At 46.7% G+C, this 20,432-nt stretch overlaps 2 long non-coding RNA genes across 3 annotated transcripts; one reads left to right on the top strand and one right to left on the bottom strand.

Moving 5' to 3' along the window:
- Positions 1-43: 43 nt before the first annotated feature.
- Positions 44-6,814, top strand: LOC309338321. 2 transcript variants are annotated; one of them, XR_014154873.1, is made up of 3 exons: positions 44-240; positions 508-639; positions 6,526-6,814. It is a non-coding gene; the product is annotated as an uncharacterized lncRNA (long non-coding RNA). The 2 variants fall into 2 exon arrangements; XR_014154874.1 differs by lacking the exon at positions 6,526-6,814 and adding an exon at positions 1,216-1,261 and having other exon boundaries at positions 46-240.
- A 6,875-nt stretch (positions 6,815-13,689) lies between these two features.
- LOC309339602 lies at positions 13,690-15,918 on the bottom strand. Its single transcript, XR_014155486.1, has 3 exons — positions 15,692-15,918; positions 14,533-14,664; positions 13,690-13,978 (listed from the first exon to the last, which is right to left on the bottom strand). It is a non-coding gene; the product is annotated as an uncharacterized lncRNA (long non-coding RNA).
- Between the last annotated feature and the right edge of the window lie 4,514 nt (positions 15,919-20,432).

Below are 20,432 nucleotides of genomic sequence, written 5' to 3'. Positions count from 1 at the left end.
GCAATTCTCATCTTCTTCTGCCCCACAGGGATTGTGGCATCTATCCTGTAAAAGACATTTGGCTTCCCACAAGGTTTCAACAGTCCTCCATCCACCTATAAGTAGAGGGACCTCTCCTTCCACTGTCAACTGCTCTTCCACTTGGCTTCAGGCATCTCCAGGACTCCCACCAACCTCCAGCCATGAAGATCTTCTGCCTCCTCTCTCTCGCCTTCCTCCTCCTGATGCTGGTGGCTCCAGGTATGGACTTCTTCTCAGATGCTTCTTCTCTGAGCTCCACAGCTCTCTGTTTTATTCCTTTTAAACCTGCCTCTGAATACCATTTGCAGGGAATCCCAAAGGGATGGGTGGGGAATTCTCTTGCCCCTCTGTCCCCCTTGAGAACTTCCCAAATGGGGCATCTGGTTGGCCACTATGAGACCAGGTTGATGGACTTGATTCTAGCAGCCAGGCTCTTAGTTGCATCTCCCTCTCTTAGTTTGCTTTTCTCTTCGCTTTCCCTTACAGATTTCACCGGAGCTCAACGTCCCACCCAGGATTGCCAGAACAATGGGGGCAGCTGCAGAAAAACCTGCAACAAAGGCGAGAAAGAGATTGGGAAGTGTTCGGGAGACAGGCGTTGCTGCAAGCGGAGCTAAGGTGAGTTATAGGCAAAACCATACCTGTGCCTGGAAATACGTCCGTGGCATCTCAAAGAGACACGACCCCAAAGGCCTGAGAGTTACAGCTCTGCTTCTTTCCCCTGTCTTTGACCCTTAACAGCACTTGCTAGATTCTCCCTAAGGCTAAATTCACTGTTTGGGGATCTTGAGAATTCCCTGATGACATTTGGAGCTACTTGACTCTAGGAACTTGGAAAAGAGAAGCCAGAGAGCTGTGCCCAATGTAAAATATGTTATTCGGAAGCATAGAGGGCAGCCTTTGTCAACCAGCTGCTGACTGGATGTTTTGGATTATATCTATCATCACCCTAGACACTGCAGCAAGGCATTTGGGTTTGGGATGGATAGCTCTCCCAACCTCTTCACATTCAGAAGGTCACACTCTAACCAAATCTAACCAGCTGAGCTAAGGTCTGAGCCAACTCTCCAACCCCATGAAATTCCAACTCTGATAGCATCCAGCTCTTTGGTCTTCAGGGGGTCCCTGGCCTGTTTTGAGCACCCTCCCACCCGCATTCATGGTGTTTCCTCTCTTTATTGTTCAACTCTACAGCAGACCAATCACGCATCATCTCTGACGAAAGGAAGACCACCCCGCTGCCTTGACTGCACCTCTGCAGAAACCTCTTTGCTCACTGCTGCTGCTGCTGCTGCTGAAGGCAATTCCGAGAATGATCCATCCCTGCCCAATACTTTCTGCCTATTTACTCCAGAACAAGTCCTGCTGTGCTCAGTGAGGCTGGCATCTTTGTAACTGGGTTTAGGATGGGATTTGACTGCTCATTTGCTTAAGCTTTTCCTTTCAATAAATGCAAGCATTGGAAACCTTTGTGTGGTGGTGCCTTGTATGAAAGGGGGCTCTGGGTTGGGGTGGGGTCTCTACCATTTCATCTCCATACTGTGACTTTGATTTGATTTGGGAGTAACTGACAGGTGCTTCTGTACACCAACACAGTAGAATTGGGAATTGGCCCAGTTCTGAAGGAGGTTGAGAGGGGCCGTTGGTGGGAGGGGGGAGAAGCAATGCTAGACACATGCCCTTCCGGGTCAAAATGGAGCAAAATCGCAATTATCATCATTAAATCCTACAATTATAGAGTTGGAAGGGACCCTGAGGGTCAACTAGTCCAAGTTAAAGGCAGATGGCCATCCATTCCCTGATTAAAGTTCTCCACTGAAGAGAGTCCACCACCTTCTGAGGGAGTCCATTCCATGGTCAAACATCTCTTTCCATCAAAAAATCTTCCTAATGTTCAGTTGGACAAAATTCAGTACCGCTTCCCCCACACGTCATGTGGGAAAACACTGCCCTAAACCCACCTCTGCCCCAGGAACCACCAAAATCTCATCTGGAGAGTCATTCTAATCTTTAGAGCAGATTTTGAGGTGCCTGGGGGAGGCTTCAGGGGAGAGGAGGAAATGTCCTATACCAAGCAGAAATCTCTTTCCTGAACAGGACAGCAGCCTTGGAAACAACCCAATCATTCCAGCACCAAACTGTTCCCTTGCCCTTCCATGCCCTCGATCAGACTCCATATCCATTTTTCCAAAGAAAGGGAAGGTTTAACCCTCCTTTTCTGAATTGCCTGAATGTGTGTGTTGTGCTGTTTGCATTTTACTTGTGGTGCTGAAGCAACACTTGGTTTTGATTGTGTTGGCAATGGCAGGCATTGGTATAAAATTGTGTGCACTGTTGTGAATTTATGTGTCCGTGGGAGAGAGATGGGGGCTCAAAAGTGAGGGTCACACTCTCATATTATTCTGGGGGAGGAGTATTAGGGCCAGTCGTGAGCTGTTGGTCTGTGCTGTGTTCTGTCCTGTGAAACTTATGGGACATCTGCTCATCTTTTGCAATCTACACAGACATGGGACGTCTTCAGCATCCTTTCCTGAGAGACTGAAGTGCAAAATGCAGCAGGCAAGGTGGGGAGCCTGTGGTCTCACCGCTGAGTTCTGTTTCCTCACCATGTCTGGCTCCAAGTCAGACAAATATTGCTCCATGATCAGTGAATGTCCACAGGCAGCAAAGGTGTGTGAAGTAACAGGCAGCTGCTTCCGTGAAACACAGAGGAATTAGGAATTGGCCCAGATCAGAAGGAGGTTGTGGGAGGAGGAGAGAGAGGTGGGGGAGAGTTGGGGACAATAATGCCAGGTCAAAATGGAGCAAAATGGCATTTATCATAGAATCCTGGAATTGTAGAGTTGGAAGGGACCCTGGGTGGCTCAAAATTATGTATAAAAACATCATAACACATTAAACATGAAACTTTAAAAACTTCTGTATACAAGACTGCATGTTTCATAAACAGTAATTGAGCGCCTCACCTTCAAGGAAACTGAACTCTGGGCAAACACTTAAACTCCTGGGTTTTCTCAATGCTCAGCAATTTGGGTGTTGTGTAACAATATTATCAAGGAAACCTCTATGCTTTTGGTATTGCTGCTCCCAAATCCCACCCACTGTCCCCCCGATATCACCTTCTCATCTGGGCCACTTCCCAAGTTCACTGTGCTGCATCTGGCAGTTGCTTCACCCAACTCTGCTGCCTGTGGGCATCCGATGGAGCAACGCTTGTCCGTTAACTTGAAGCAAGACCAGGTGGGGAAATGGGACTTAGCCCTGTGACCACAGGTTCCCCACCTTGCTTGCTGGGTTTGAACTTCGGGCTCTTGGGAAAGGATGCTGAAGACATCTCCTGGGGCCCATCTCTGTGGAGATTGCAAAAGACCAGCAACTGCCTTCTAAATGTTACAGGAACAGCCCAGACCAACAGCCCACAACTGGCACTCATACTTCTCCCCCTTCTCCAAATTTAAATATCAAAGCCCTGCCCTCACCTTTGGGTGCCCACTTTTTGTAGTTCCCCCCATATATTCTCAATAATGCACAGAAGTTTAAACCAGTGTCAACCAGAAATATTAAAATGAAGCATCAAGCAACACAAATACCATAAAAGCAGCACAACGCAAAAAGGGCAGCAGTGGCAGTTGGGAGACAAATTCAATGGGGGGAATCTGTAGCCAGTGTGGTCCCCTCCACCAGATGCTGTTGACACACAACACCCACCTCACCCCCCTTTCTTTTCCTGCTGCTTTCCCCTATGTGAAGCCATTTAAGGTTAGCACACCTCTCCACAAAGGTGGGAATTTGGGACTCATCATGAAAAAGTGAGAAGCTAAGGTGGCTTAAGGGTTTCTGTGAAAGTCCCAGAATTTTGAGGGCAGTTGGAAACAATGTCTTTGGAAATGTGATGAAGAGACAGGGGGGCAAGAACACATAACAATAGTAATAGCAGCATGATTTGTGGGAATGTTCAGGGATGCAGGAGAGGATATATTGTTTTATTTGTGTTAACAAGTTCACAATTTAGCAGAGTAAGATTCCCCTTTTTAAACTCACAGCGGATGTGTTTCCTCAGGCTCCCTAAAGCCTCTATAATAACTTCTAGTATTTTCCCCTTATTCCCTCATAAAATATAAGACATGGCACAGTCTTCTATAAAAGTATAAAAAGAGTTTACTCACTCACATTCTGTTCACAATAGGATCCCAGAAGGCAGACTTAGCTTAGAAAAGTAACATACACCTGGAAACTATCTCATAAGGGGACAGTCCCTTTGTCCTCTCTTGGCTGGAAGGCAAGAGGGCATCTTTGGCTAAGCAGATGTTGCTTCTTTGATGCATGTAGTTATAGAGAGAGAGATGGCTGCCCTGTGCTTTTGCTGTTACCTGCACAGGTGAGGCCATGCCCACCTCTAGTCACATGCAGAGGAAGTCTGTCCCAGCCCAGAAGGAAACAGGAAGTTTACCTGCTGGCTGGACAAACATTCCTCCCCATGTGTAAACATGTTCTCTCCAGGAAGGTTGTACTTGACTGCTCTTGTGTTTCACATCCCACATGATTGAGGGAATTGGGGAGATTGAGAGGAAAAATGAGAGCCGTCTTCCAATATCTCAAAGGCTGCCAAGTAGAGAACGGAGAAAGCTTGCTTTCTCCTGCTCCAGAGGGGAGGATCCCAACCAATGGTTTCAGAACATTAGGAATAACTGAGTTGTTCCACAGTGGAATGGACTCCTTCCAAAGATGGTGGGCTCTCTCCCTTGCAGGAGGATTTGAAGCAGAGGTTGGATGGGCACCAGTCAGAGATTCCTGCAATGCAGGGGTTGGACTAGATGACTCTTGGGGTAACCTTCCAGTGCTGAAGCTCTATAAGTCTATAATTCTGTGGTCTTTGGCTGCTCCTTGGCACATGAAACTCAGAGCTTGCCACATCCATCCTGCAAACAACGGTTGGCATCCCACAAGATTTCAACAGGCCTCCAGTCACCTATAAGTAGAGGGACCTCTCCTTCCCCTGGCAATTGCTCTTCCACTTGGCTTCTGGTACCTCCAGGATTCCCACCAACCTCCAGCCATGAAGATCTTCTGCTTCCTCTCTCTCGCCTTCCTCCTCCTGATGCTGGTGGTTCCAGGTATGGCATTCTTCTCAGATGCTTCTTCTCTGAGCTCCACAGCTCTCAGCTTTATTCCATTTAAACCTGCCTCTGAATCCCACTTACAGGGAATCCCAAAGGGATGGGTGGGCAATTCTCTTGCCCCTCTGTCCCCATTTAGAACTTCCCAAATGGGGCATCTGATTGGCCACTGTGAGACCAGGTTGATGGACTTGATTCCAGCAGCCAGGCTCTTAGGATCTGATTGCCATCCCAATCCTAAAGTATGGGATCTGATCCAAAGAAGCTGTTGCTATAAAATCCGTAATAACACATTTCAGTGCAATCAGCTTTGCGGTGGGGAAGAGAGTGGGCCAGTTTCCTGGGCAAGAGAACCTCTCTCTCCAAGGTTGCTAGTGGCCCCCAGGGAAGCCAGTGACTCTGACAAAGGTTTTCCTACCACCTTGGCTCAAACTTCCTGCTGAAGGCGCAGCTAGGAGGGTTAGGGTCTCACTCTACATCCCAGCCCCTTACCTGCATTCATCCTGCACCAACCTCCCCCAACCTGGTGCCCTCCAGATGTCCTGGCCAGCAGGACTGTTGAGAAACAAAGGATGGAAGGTGTAGAAGGCCAGTCCTGGGAGATGGAGCAGCCTTCCCAGGTAGATCCTCTCCTTGGTAGTTGCATCTCCCTCTCTTAGTTTGCTTTTCTCTTCGCTTTCCCTTACAGATTTCACCGGAGCTCAACGTCCCACCCAGGATTGCCAGAACAATGGGGGCAGTTGCAGAAAAACGTGCAAGAAAGGCGAGAAAGAGATTGGGAAGTGTTCGGGAGACAGGCGTTGCTGCAAGCGCAGCTAAGGTGAGTTATAGGCAAAACCATACCTGTGTCTGGAAATAACTCTGTAGCATCTCAAAGAGACACGACCCCGAAGGCCGGAGAGTTACAGCTCTGCTTCTTCCCCCTGTCTTTGACCCTTAACAGTCACAATGGGGGGCACTGGTTAGATTTGCCCGAATGCTAAATTCATTGATTTGAGTTTGGACCTTGAGAATTCTCTGCTGACATTTGGAGCCACTTGACTCCATCAGCTTATAAACAGGAGTGGGATAACTGAGCCGCGTGTGAAACAAGGCTTATAAAAGACTAGAGGGCAGCCTTTGTCAACCAGGTGGCCACCAGATGTTTTGGAGTACATCTCCCATCAGCTCCAGAAAGTGAAAGGAGCAGTTTGGGTTCAGGATGGAGACCTCTCCCGACTTCTCTACATCCAGCAGAAAGTTTAAGCTGAACTCCACTCCTCCACCATGTGAAATGCCAATTCCGATAGAATTTGGCTCTTTGGTCTTCAGGGGGTCTCTGGCCTCTTTTGAGCACCCTCCCAAACATATTCATTGTGTTTTCTCTCTTTATCATTTAACTCTACAGCAGACCCAACACGCATCACCTCTGACGAAAGGAGGACCACCCTGCTTCTTCTCTGGAGATGCAGCTGCCTTGACTGCACCTCTGCAGAAACCTCTCTGCTCACTGCTGCTGCTGCTGCTGAAGGCGCTTCTGGGAAGGATCCATCCCTGCCCAATCCTTTCTGCCCGTTTACTCCAGAGCAAGTCCTGCTGTGCTCAGTGAGGCTGGCATCTATGTAACTGGGTTTAGGATTGGGTTTGCCTGCTCATTTGCTTTAGCTTTTCCTTTCAATAAATGCAAGCATTGGAAACCTCTGTGTGGTGGTGCCTTGTATGAAAGGGGGCTCTGGGTTGGGGTGGGGGCTCTGCCAGTTCCTCTCCATACTGTGACTTTCCTTTGGTTTTGGAGTAACTGGCATGTGCTTCAACATCCTTTCCCGAGAGACTGAATTGCAAGGTGCAGCAGGCAAGGTGGGGAGCCTGTGGTCTCACGGCTGAGTTCTGTTTCCTCACCATGTCTGGCTCCAAGTCAGACAAATATTGCTCCATGATCAGTGAATGTCCACAGGCTGAAAAGGTGTGTGAAGCAACAGGCAGCTGCTTCCGAGCAACACATTGGAATTGGGAATTGGCCCAGATCAGAAGGAGGTTGGCGGGGGGGGGGGGAGGTTGGTGAGAGTTGGGGACAATAATTACAGGTCAAAATGGAGCAAAATGGCATTTATCATAGAATCCTGGAATTGTAGAGTTGGAAGGGACCCTGGGTGGCTCAAAATTATGTATAAAAACATCAAAACACATTAAACATCAAGCTTTTGAAAAATTCCCTATACAAGACTGCATGTTTCATAAACAGGAATTGAGCGCCTCACCTTCAAGGAAACTGAATTTTGGGCAAACACTGAAACTCCTGGGTTTTCTCAATGCTCAGCAATTTGGGTGCTGTGTAACAATATTGTCAAGGAAACCTAAATGCTTTTGGTATTGCTGCTCTCCACTCCCACCCACTGTCTCCCTGATATCACCTTCTGATCTGAGCTAATTCCCAAATTCACTGTGCTGCATCTGGCAGTTGCTTCACCCAGATTTGCTGCCTGTGGGCATCCGATGGAGCAACGCCTGTCTGTTAACTTGAAGCAAGACCAGGTGGGGAAATGGGACTTAGCCCTGTGACCACAGATTCCCCACCTTGACTGCTGGGTTTCAACTTCAGGCTCTTGGGAATTGCAAAAGACCAGCAACTGCCTGCTAAATGTTTCAGGCACAGCCCAGACCAGCAGCTCACAACTGGCACTGATACTTCTCCCCCTTCTCCAAAATTAGATTAAAAAGCCTTGCCATCACCTTTGGGTGCCTATTTTTTTAAAGCTGAAGTTGGTTGGGCACCAGTCAGAGATTCCTGCATTGCAGGGGTTGGACTAAATGACTCTTGGGGTATCTTCCGATGCTGAAGCTCGGAACCTCATGAAGCTCAGGGCTTGCCACATCCATCTTGCAAACGACTGTTGGCAACCCACAAGATTTCAACAGTCCTCGAGGCACCTATAATTTGTATGACTGCTCCTTCCCCAGTCAACTGTTCTTCCACTTGGCTTCTGGTACCTCCAGGATTCCCACCAACCTCCAGCCATGAAGATCTTCTGCCTCCTCTCTGTTGCCGTCCTCTTCTTGACGCTGCTGGCTCCAGGTATGGCCTTATTCTCAGAAGCTTCTTCTCTGAGCAGCTTCACAGCTCTCCGCTGAATTCAATTTAAACCTGCCTCTGAACATCACTTGCTGTGACTCCCAAAGAGATGGGATCTTGCCCCTCTGTTCTCATGGAGAGTTTCCCAAATGGGGCTTCTGTGAGAAGAGGATGCTGGACTCGATGGGCCCCTTGGGCAGATCCACCAGTCTAACACTTCTTATTACCTCATTTATAAGATCCACGGAAGCTGTTGTGTTCAAATCTGTAATAATGCCCTTCAGCACACTCAGCTTTGCAGTGAGTAAAAGAAAATGCCAGTTTCCTGGTCAAGGGGGCTTCTCTCCCCCAGTTTGCCAGTGGCTGCCCAGGGGAGCCAGTGACTCTGACACAGCCTTCCCTACCACCTTGGCTCAGACCCTGTCCTGGAGGTGCAGGGAGGCAGCAGAAGGGACTGACTCTGTGCTCCAGCCCTGCATTCTTCCTACACCAGCTTTCCCCAACCTGGTGCCCTCCGGGTGTCCAAGCCAGCAGGGCCATGGTGGAAGAAGTTGTGGAAGGTGTAGGAGGTCAGTCCTGAGAGACAGAGCCTTCAAGACCTTCCTTTTCCTCCTACAGATTTCACCAGAGCTAAAGTTGCTGTTCCGATATGTGAACGTATCGGTGGGAAATGCATAAGATGGTGCCCGAAGCCACTTTTTATGTGTTCATCTGTCCTAATGTGCTGCCGTTATGGTGAGTTAAATCCAATCTTAGCTGTGACCAAAAATTAGTCTCATGAACCCAAATGCATGAGGCTCATCGCTCTGTCCCCTCCCTCCACTTCCCTCTCTTAACCTTTCCAGCCAGTTTAAGGGGAATAATATTAATGTCTACACAGGGGGTTGAAAACCCTTTCCTCTCACCTTGCTGTCCCCATGAAAGCTCTCTGACCCCTCAGCCACAACTCCCCTTAGCCTCCCTTGGCTCAAAAAACAGCTCTTTGTGGCATGAGGGGGTGGGGGCTCAGTCGCTGACCCTCCTCAAATAGCAAAGGCAACCTGTGTGAAATGTCCCTGTGAAGGTGGTTATTGAATCACAGAATTGTAGAGTTGGAAGAGAAATTCCAATGGCTGGGAGGGAAAGGGTTAAATGCACACCAGCGCACAAACAATGATCTCCTCAAATGTGTCTTCTCCTGGGGTTGCGTTTCCTAAGAAGGAGGAGGAGGAGGAGAAAGAACCACATTAGAAAAAAAGTGTGTGTGTCAGCCAAGCCCGGCTCAAATTCCCCCAAGTGCATACAGGAAATGCTCAGAGGTCTCTCCTACTATCACAGAATAGAAATGTAGCATTGGGAGGGACTGAAGGGGTCATCTAGTCCAACCCTCTGCAAAACAGACCCTTTGTGTGCAATTTGAACTCTGAGAACAGCAGCTCTTCTGCTTCCCAGTTGGAGTCACTGGTCTGGGTTTTCAGAACCACCACCAACACCCATTTTAACAGTGTCTCCTCCTCTCACAGGTGGGGGGTAATTCTGCCGATCTCCGGTGCAAGACCTCTGGTGAAAGGAAGACCACCCTGCTCTCCTCTGATGTGCAGCTGCCTCGACTGCACCCCCATCTCTGCTGGGGAAGAAACTGCTTTGCTTGATGCTGCTGAAGGCGATGCTGGGAAGGCGTCAAGAGGGAGCCATCCTGTCTGCCTGTCTACTCACGAGTAAGCCCCACTGTGGCCAGTGGGGCCTGACTGCTTAGTAAGTGGGCTCGCGATTGGAGCTTGGATTTGGTTTGCCTGCAAAAATGCTTTAGCTTCTTCTTTTTAATAAATGCAAACAGTGGAAAACTTTGTGTAGGTCCATGTTCTGAATAGGTGTGCTGGGTCTTGTTTTCTGTTGGACTCTAATATATGATATGCGAAACTCATAAATACAAAAAGCAGAGATAACAAGAAAGGATATGTGGTGAGGATTCCATGGAGACATGAGATTCCTCCATGTGTTTAATATCCTGAAACAGGGCAGGGGAAGGTCTGAGCTCCTCCCAACTTCCTTGGCTGTTCTGATAGTGGCCAACCAGATGCCCACAGACAGGACCACAGCCCAAGAGTGCTCCTTCTTCCCACAGTCTCCTGCGATGACAATGGAGGGAGAACAAAGGCATTTTGATGAGTAGCCAGAGGTATCTTCCACATTGTCTGGAGGACCTCCAGGATCCCCATCCCTGTCTTGTAGAATTATGGATTTGTAGAATTGGAAGAGACTGTGAGGGTCATCTAGTTGGGTCCCATGCAATGCCGGAATCTCAGCTGAAGCAATGTCCAAATAGCTCCTACTGTCAGAATGTTTTTCCGAATGTTTAGTCAGAATCTCCTTTCGTGTAACTTGAAGACATCGGTCCGGGTCCCACCTTCCAGGGTAGCAGAAAACAAGCTTGCTTCATCTTCTGTGTGAAAGCCCTTTAGATATTTGAAGGTGGCTCTCATAGGATCCCCATCCCTGTCTTATAGAATTATGGGTTTGTAGAGTTGGAAGGGACTGTGAGGGTCAGCAAGTCGGGTCCCCTGCAATCCAGGAATCTCAGCTGAAGCATCCATGACAGATGGCCATCCAACCTCTGCTTACAAACCTCCAAGGAAGGAGAGACCACAACCTCCTGAGACAGACTGTTCCACTGTCAAATAGCTCCTACTGTCAGAAAGTTTAGTCCCGAATGTGTGAAAGCCCTTTAGATATTTGAAGGTGGCTATCGTATCTTCTTAAGGAAAGGTGCGTTGGAAGCTGCCCAAACCTTGTGATCATCCCTGGACAGGTGAGGCCCCTCAGGTGAGTTCTTCTACCCCATCATCTGGGTGACATTCACATTACTCTCAAGATTTGATGCATCTGATGCTCTCCTCCCCCTCCTTTCTTGCTTACATTTCATCATACCTCAATTCCTCAAGGAGCCCCTCTCCCCATGTGAACCTACTGAGACCCTGAAATCATCATCTGAGGCCATTCTTTGTGTTCCTCCTCCCCAAGATGTCCAGAGGGTGGCAACACAGGCATGGGCATTTTCTGTGATTGGATGATGTCCCCAGGGGGTTTGGGGAGATATGGATTTGTTTTTGTTTTATTATGATGCATTTTGTGTTTTTTATCTTTTTTTATGTTGTGAACTGCCCCGTAATCTACAAATGAAGGATGGTAAACAAATCAGAGGCAGAATCAGAGGCAGAATCAGAAGCAGAATCATACCACCATGGACCATGGACTAAAATACAATATCCATTATAAGTCAATACTTTTACTTGACTGACTACAGGTCACCAAACAATGCACAAGCTTTTGAGTTCTGCGGAATACTTCTTTGGGCTGGATATTAAGCAAATGAGGCTGTGGGTGGAGGGCAAAAATCTGGTCTAGGGTTAAAATTTGCCTTGGTGTGAGTCTTAAGGTGCAAAGCAAGAAGAAGGGTCACACCGCTTGATACAGATTTTGCTTGGATCACAACTCTGGATCCCACCCCTGACCATTGGCTACTGGTGGGAATTGGATCTGGAAGGTCAGAGCTTCCCAGACATGACGTGATACTGGAGATTCCAGGTTTCATGCTGGGAGAAGTAGAACAGCCCATTCCCCATATTTGAAAGGATCAACTACAGCTGTTCCCTAGATTAAGGTTACCAGATTATTATTTTTTCCTATGAATCTGGGGACACTTTAAATAAATAAATAATGTGATTGTGTTGTGTTTTGTTGAAATTGCTAATAAAAAAAAATTAAATAAATAAATACTACATGTTTGAGACATTGATGCTGCACCAGAGGCAGTGGCAGAGAGGCCGCCGCTGCCTTGACCTCAACCGCCACGGTTCCCCTTCCTCCAAGGCTTCTATCTCCTTTCTCCATGAGCCTGGACAGCCCCTGAGTTGTTGGTTCTTCGGTGGTGGTGGTGAGGAAGCAGTGCGCAGTGGGTCAGGCATGGAAGGCAGAGAAGGAGGGCCGAGAGCAGTGGTGGTGAGGCCATCGGCGCATCCCCAATCTCATTCCTACTTGCGTGCATTCAGGAGGGGGCAGGGATCCCTCAGTTGGGAAGGGAGAGATCCCCGCCCCGCTCCTGTTTGCACGCAAGTAGGAGTTGAGAGGCTGCTCCGATAGGCAGCATGAAGCCTCCCTTCACAGCTGAGTTGCTGGGCTCAGGGAAGGTGGGGGCAGCCCGGAAGCTGCATCTTAGAGCCCCTGCACCACCATCCTATGGGGACTTCCTAGCAGCTCCTGAAGCCAGCCAGAGCCAACTGCTCCGGGCTGCTGAGACTGCCGCTGCTGCATTTCCCGGGGACATTGGATGAAATCTGGGGACATTCCAGGGATGGAATTTGTCTGGGGACTTATGCACAAATCTGGGGACTGTCCCCGGGAAACGGGGACATCTGGTAACCCGACCCTAGATCCAGCTCTGGCCTTAAATGAAACGTTGTCAGGTTCCCGGTGGTCTAAGGTATTAAAGAGACAGTCATATTTATGAATGGGAGACAGGACTTAAATTCCCAGCCAGCCATGAAGCTCACTGGGTGACCCTGGGCCACTCACTACCTTTCAGTCTAGCCTACCTCACAGGGTTGCTGCCAGGACGAAATGAAGAGGGGGAGAACTGTGTGCCCCACCTTCAGCTCCCTGGCAGTTCGGACCCCTTGAGGGTACACCAAGAAGATGCAGACTCTGCACCCCTACATTCTGTTGACAATTGGGGGCCTTGGCACCAGGTGATTCACCCCCTTAGTAATTCTCATGTATGTTAATTTAGCAATGGTTCCACCTTTTTCTGTGGCACCACAATTTAGGGAGGATATTGACATGGCGTGCAAAGGAGGGTGTTCAAGATGATCAAGGTTCTGGAAATGAAGCCATATGAGGAATGGTTGAGGGAGCTGGGTAGGTTTAGCCTGGAGAAGAGGAGACTGAAAGGAGATATGATATTCATCTTCCAATATCTTATGAGTTGTCATGTGGAAGATGGAGGGTAGGAAGATCTTATGGGTTGTCATGTGAAGATTGGGGGGTAGGACTCAAACCAATGGATTCAAATTCCATGAATGGAGATTCCGACTGAACATTAGGAAGATCTTTTTGAAGGAAAGAGTTGTTTGACCGTGGAATGGACTCCTTCAGAAGGTGGTGGACTGTCCTTCAGTGGAGAATTTTAAGCAGAGATTGGGTGGCCAAATGTCAGAGATTCTTTAGCTTGGACTAGTTGACCCTCAGGCAACCTTCCAACTCTGTAATTCTAGGATTCTCTGATGGTAATTACAATCTTTCTACATTTTGACCTGAAAGGGGATGTGTCTAGCATTGCCTCCCCCCCCACCAACTGCCCCCCTGAACCTCCTTCAGATATGGGCCAATTCCCAGTTCCACTGGTTTGCACAGAAACACCTGCCAGTTACTCCAAAACCAAAGGAAAGTCACAGTATGGAGAGGAACTGGCAGAGCCCCCACCCCAACCCAGAGCCCCCTTTCATACAAGGCACCACCACACAGAAATTTCCAATGCTTGCATTTATTGAAAGGAAAAGCTAAAGCAAATGAGCAGACAAACCCAATCCTAAACCCAGTTACAAAGATCCCAGCCTCACTGAGCACAGCAGGACTTGCTCTGGAGTAAACGGGCAGAAAGGGTTGGGCTGTGACGGATCCTTCCCAGAAGCGCCTTCAGCAGCAGCAGCAGCAGTGAGCAGAGAGGTTTCTGCAGAGGTGCAGTCAAGGCAGCTGCATCTCCAGAGAAGAAGCAGGGTGGTCTACCTTTCATCAGAGATGATGCGTGATGGGTCTGCTGTAGAGTTAAATGAAAAAGAAAAGAGAGGAAACACCATGAATATGGGTGGGAGGGTGCTCAAAACAGACCAGGGACCCCCTGAAGACCCAAGAGCTGGATGCAATAAGAGTTGGGAGTTCATGGTGGTTGTGGTTTGAGTTGGTTAGAGTGTGACTTTCTGCTGAACGTGCAGAGGTTGGTAGAGTTCTCCATCCCAAACTCAAATTCCTCCTTACATGGTCTGGGACTGATAATCCAAAACATCTGGTGGCCACCTGTTTGACAAAGGCTGCCCTCTATGCTTTCAAAAACCTTTTTTTCACATGGGGCTTGTTCTCAAGCTCCTGTTTTCTAAGCTCCAAGTGGCTCCAAATGTCTTTAGGGAATTCTCAAGGTCCAAACCAAAAACAGTCATTTGGGAGAATTTAGTGAGTGCCCCCCCCCCGTGGCGGTTTAGGGTCAAAGACAGGAAGAAGAAGCAGAGCTGTAACTCTCCGGCCTTTGGGTTCGTGTCTCTTTGAGATGCCACAGACTTATTTCCAGACACAGGTATGGTTTTGCCTATAACTCACCTTAGCTGCGCTTGCAGCAACGCCTGTCTCCCGAACACTTCCCAATCTCTTTCTCGCCTTTGTTGCAGGTTTTTCTGCAGCTGCCCCCATTGTTCTGGCAATCCTGGGTGGGACGTTGAGCTCCGGTGAAATCTGCAGGGGAAAGGGAAGAGAAAAGTCCAGTATATCTGAAGGAGCGTCTCCACCCCCATCGTTCTACCCGGACACTGAGGTCCAGCACCGAGGGCCTTCTGGCAGTTCCCTCACTGCGAGAAGCCAAGTTACAGGGAACCAGGCAGAGGGCCTTCTCGGTAGTGGCACCCTCCCTGTGGAATGCCCTCCCACAAGGTGTCAAAGAGAACAACAACTACCAGACTTTTAGAAGACATCTGAAGGCAGCCCTGTTTAGGGAAGCTTTTAATGTTTGATGTATTACTGTATTTTAATTTTTTTTGGAATCCGCACAGAGTGGCTGGTGAAGCCCAGCCAGATGGGCTGGGATTATATTATTATTATTATTATTATTATTATTATTATTATTATTATTATTATTATTGTAAACTTAGAGAGTCAGATGCAACTACCAAGGAGAGGATCTACCTGAGAAGACTGCTCCATCTCCCAGGACTGGCCTTCTACACCTTCCACCCTTTGTTCCTCAACAATCCCGTTAGCCAGGACATCTGGAGGGCACCAGGTTGGGGGAGGCTGGTGCAAGATGAATGCAGGAAAGGAGCTGGGATGGAGAGTTAGAACCTCCTCCCTCCTGTACCTTCAGCAGGGGGGCTCACCCAAGGCATTCACTGGCTTCCCTGGGGACCGCTAGCAACCTTGGAGAGAGAAGCCCTCAGAAGAATCTACTGAAATGTGTCATTACAAATTCTATAGCAGCAGCTTCTTTGGATCAGATTCCATATTTTGGGATTGGGATGACAATCAGATCCCAAGAGCTTGGTTGCTGCATCAGGCCAAAGGGGACTCATCAAGTCCATCAACCTGGTCTCACAGTGGCCAATCAGACGCCCCATTTGGAAAGTTCTAAAGGGGGACAGAGGGGCAAGAGAATTGCCCACCCATCCCTTTGGGATTCCCTGCAAGTGGTATTCAGATGCAGGTTTAAAAGGAATAAAGCGAAGAGCTGTGGAGCTCAGAGAAGAAGCATCTGAGAAGAATGCCATACCTGGAGCCACCAGCATCAGGAGGAGGAAGGCGAGAGAGAGGAGGCAGAAGATCTTCATGGCTGGAGGTTGGTGGGAATCCTGGAGATGCCTGAAGCCAAGTGGAAGAGCAGTTGTCTGGGGAAGGAGAGGTCCCTCTACTTATAGGTGGATGGAGGACTGGTGAAACCTTGTGGGAAACCAAATGTCTTTCACAGCATAGATGTCACAATCCCTGTGGGGCAGAAGAAGATGAGAATTGCTTTCTGGATTTGAGTAATGCTCTTGTGCAAAACCACATATGGAAGAAAGACCACAAACCAGGCTAGTGTCACTGACTAAGAGAAGCAGAGAGAGTTGTTTCTGAAACTATGCCATGGGAGAATTAATTTCCCAGCTATGCATTGAGTTTACCATGAAGTTAATAGAGGAAAAGCACGTTCTTGGAGGAGAGGGCTATCAGGGCTGTTTCTCACATGTGTGTTTCTGGTAGCCTTTTTGTTACCATTCCCAACAATGGTTGACTCTTGTAGGCTGCTGGTCTGATCCAGCAGGGATCTCCTTATGCCCTTTGCAGAATTAACGTTTCTTCAGATAATGCATTTGAAAAAGATCCTTCACAGCACACAGTTAAAGAATGGAGTTTGCTCCTACAGGAGATAGTGCCACCAAATTAGATGGTTTTGAAAGGCTCTTATTTGTGGGTTATCAATGGCTACTGGTACCCCACTGTATGGGTTTGGGTTCCCTTCATGTGACTGGGGAACCGCCTTGGAAAATTCAAAGAAGAGTCAGTTTGGAAGGATGATTCTGTTCTGGTTCACATACTGTTGTGGAAACTGCAAATTATCTGGGCAGGCCTTTAACGGCCAGCTGAATTGAATGTCTCCCATTTCCCTGGCAAAAACACAAGGAGGACCCCACTCTCAGGCAATCCATTGAAGAATGACAGTTCTTAGAGATTCTTACAGTTTGTTTCAACTTTGCATTTCAATGTTTGATGAGTGCCACACACCCCCCCCCCGGGGCTTATTTGTAAATAAATTAATATCCATATATCGTTCTTCTATTTCCAATTTTTTGGGTTTTTTGGATGCTGAAGGTTCTTTGCTATTGCCCCCTCATCAGTGATGAGCAATTATTCTTCAACATCTACTTCGTTGGACTGGTCATGTGGTTTAGATGCCTGATTATCGTCTTCCAAAGCAACTACTCCATTCCCAACTTCACAATGGAAAACATAATGATGGTGGACAACAAAATAAATGTCCACTGTGGCAGCGAGCGAGAACGCCAGTCCTTGTCAATCCCAAGTCCTTGTTGGGATGGGGACCAAAGGGGGAAGATGGGAGATCTGGACAAAGGTTGCATCACAGCCTTCGCTAAACTGGTGCCCTCCAGATGTTAAGGACTACTACTCCCATCGCCCTATGCAGGACCATGTGAGGCTGCGGCTGCTGGGAGCTTTGGCATTTCTATGCTGCTTGTTTGTGAAAAGAGCCTCTCCTTGGTTTACAAAAGAGAGTGTGAGCTTGTGGGAGAGAGCAAGGGGTGCTGGACTAGACAGGCCTTTGGGCTGGTCCGTTTCAGGGCTCATCTCAAGCTAAGTCTTTCAGATCCACATCTCATACCATCATTTCCACCTGGGCTTTCTCTCCATCATCTGCAACTCAGTGGCTTGTCTCCGAATTCACAAATTGACTCCTGATTCCTCTCCTCTCCCTGCACAGTGGTGGAAATTGGTCTTCCAAATTTCAGTGGCGCCTGGTGCAAGAACAAAACTCAGCACCCCTCTCCACACACGTCATGTGGGAAAATACTGTCCTAACCCCATCTCTGCCCCAGGAACCACCAAATCTGATCTGGAGATTCATTCCAATCTTTAGAGCAGATTTTTTGGGTGCCTGGGGGAGGCTTCAGGGGAGAGGAGGAAATGTCCTATACCAAGCAGAAATCTCTTGCCTGAACAGGACAGCAGCCTTGGAAACAACCCAATCATTCCAGCACCAAACTGTTCCACTGCCCTTCCATGCCCTCGATCAGACTCTATATCCATTTTTCCAAAGGAAGGGCAAGTTAAACCCTCTTTTTTCCAAATTTTCTGAATGTGTGTGTTGTGCTGTTTGCATTTTACTTGTAGTGGTGAATCAACACTTGGTTTTGATTGTGTTGGCAATGGCAGGCATTGGTATGAAATTGTGTGCACTGTTGTGAATTTATGTGTCCGTGGGAGGGAGATGGGGGCTCAAAAGTGAGGGTCACACTCTCATATTATTCTGGGGGGGAAGTATTAGGGCCGGTCGTGAGCTGTTGGTCTGTGCTGTGTCCTGTCCTGTGAAACCTATGGGGCATCTGCTCATCTTTTGCAACCTACACAGACATGGGATGTCTTCAGCATCCTTTCCTGAGAGACTGAATTGCAAGATGCAGCAGCCTGTGGTCTCACGGCTGAGTTCTGTTTCCTCACCATGTCTGGCTCCAAGTCAGACAAATATTGCTCCATGATCAGCAAATGTCCACAGGCAGCAAAGGTGTGTGAAGTAACAGGCAACTGCTTCCGTGAAACACAGAGGAATTGGGAATTGGCCCAGATCAGAAGGAGGTTGGGGGGGGGGAGAGAGAGGTGTGTGAGAATGGGGGACAGCAATGCCAGGTCAAAATAGAGCAAAATGGCATTTATCATAGAATCCTAGAGTTGAAAGGGACCCCGAGGGTCATCTAGTCCAAACTTAAGAATCCCTGACAGGTGACAATTCTGTCTCTGCTTAATTACCTCCACTGAAGAAGAGTCTACCACCATCTTTTTTTAAAAAAATAATTATTAGGTTTTACAGCAAATTTTGACACAATCACTGCTAGTAAAATAATCACAAAATAAATTCCCAATTACCCCCTCCCCCACGATTTCCCCCAACTTCCCCTTCTGGTTTGTAACACATTCATTTCTTCTGCTTATCATCTAATCCCTAATGTAATAAAATGAACAATTATACATTATAATTATCTTCTTACATTATTTTCAAATAAGAGAGGCCTATAACCAGGATAAAAAAGTGGGTTTCCAGGTGGAAAAATCAAAGTTAGAGACAGAATTGTTAGAACCCAATGCTAAGATATTATCAAGAATGTATAATTTGCTGTTGAAATGGAACACTGAGGAAGAAACGGTAAAATCTGCTATGATAAAATGAGCACAAGATATAGGATATAACATTATGTTTGCTGACTGGGAGAAGTTGCGGACCACCGGGATTAAATTTACGGCATGTAATGCCCTAAGAAAGAACATTATGAAAATGATTGGTGTTAAAGAAGGATAGAATCTTTTTTATGTACACAACAGCAGCAGCAAGAATACTCATCACAAAGCATTGGAAGACACAAGACCTACCCACTCTGGAAGAATGGCAGATGCAAGTAATAGAATATATGGAGATGGCGGAAATGACTGGCAGAATCTGAGACCAGGGAGAAGAGTCGGTGGAAGAAGATTGGAAGAAATTTAAAATTTATTTACAGAAATATTGTAAAATTTTTGAATGTTAATGGTATTGAAATGAACTGAAGGGGTTCTAGCAACCAGATTAAAAACAAGATTGGATGGATAATTAGATAAATAAATTGGATATGAATTTGCTGAATTAATTTTCAACAGGGATACAAAAAAGGGAGATGTGAGGAAGTCATGAAAATAAGTGAATCAAAGTTGAGAAGTAAAAAGAGGGATTTTTGTGTTTTTTCTTCTTCTTTTTTTAAAAAAATGTGTTTTTTCTTTTCTTTTCTTTTTCGAGACTATTTTCTCTTTTTTCTTATGTACTTTACAATTTTGTATTTTTGTGTATGTTTTTTCTTATGTTTCTTGTTGTCTTTTCTAAAATTTAATAAAATATTTTTAAAAATATATATATATATAATTATCTTCTTACTATTTTAACCACATATTCATGTTTTCTATTTATATTTTGTTGGTTGTAAGTGTTTAGTCAAACCCTGCAAGTGAGTCCATTTCCTTACATTGTTTCTTTAAATACATCACAAAAGGTTCCCAGTCTTTTAAAAAATCTCTATTGTCCTTATCTTTAAGTCAGCTTTGACATTTCAGCACATTCCATCTGTTTTTCTTGCCATTGTTCTTCTGTTGGCATTTCTTTGCTTTTCCACCACTGAGCTAATAAAGTTCTAGCTGCTGTTGTAGCATACATAAATAATTTCTTCTTGTCTTTTGGCAAATCTTGACCTGTAATGCCTTATAAAAAAGTTTCTCCTCTTTCAACAATGGTTATCTTAAACGTTCTTTTCATTTCATTACAGATCGCAACCCAATAATTTTTAATTATTTTACAATTCCACAACATGTGAAAGAATGTACCTTCCTTTTCTTTACAGAGTTCACCACCTTCTGAGGGAGTCCATTCCACAGTCAAACAAGTCTTACCCTCAGAAAGATCTTTCTAATGTTCAGTCAAAATCTCCATTCATGGAATTTGAATCCATTGGTTTGGTCCCTACCTTCCGGAGCAGGGTAGTAGTAGTAGTAGTAGTAGTAGTAGTAGTAGTAATAATAATAATAATAATAATAATAATAATAATAATAATAATAATATTTATACCCCGCCCGTCCCATGTCAGAAAACCGGGCTCAGGGCAGCTAGCAACAAATCTATAACACTTAATTGATGCAACAACAACAACAAAAGCATAAAATACAGTATAAAATGTGAATAACAATAAATTCAAAAATCAATTTAGGGGGGAAATCCATCC

The sequence above is a fragment of the Podarcis erhardii genome (assembly GCF_964252035.2).
Source record: "Podarcis erhardii genome assembly, chromosome: 3".
NCBI lineage: Eukaryota > Metazoa > Chordata > Lepidosauria > Squamata > Lacertidae > Podarcis > Podarcis erhardii.
This window is presented reverse-complemented; position numbering and strand designations above follow the sequence as displayed.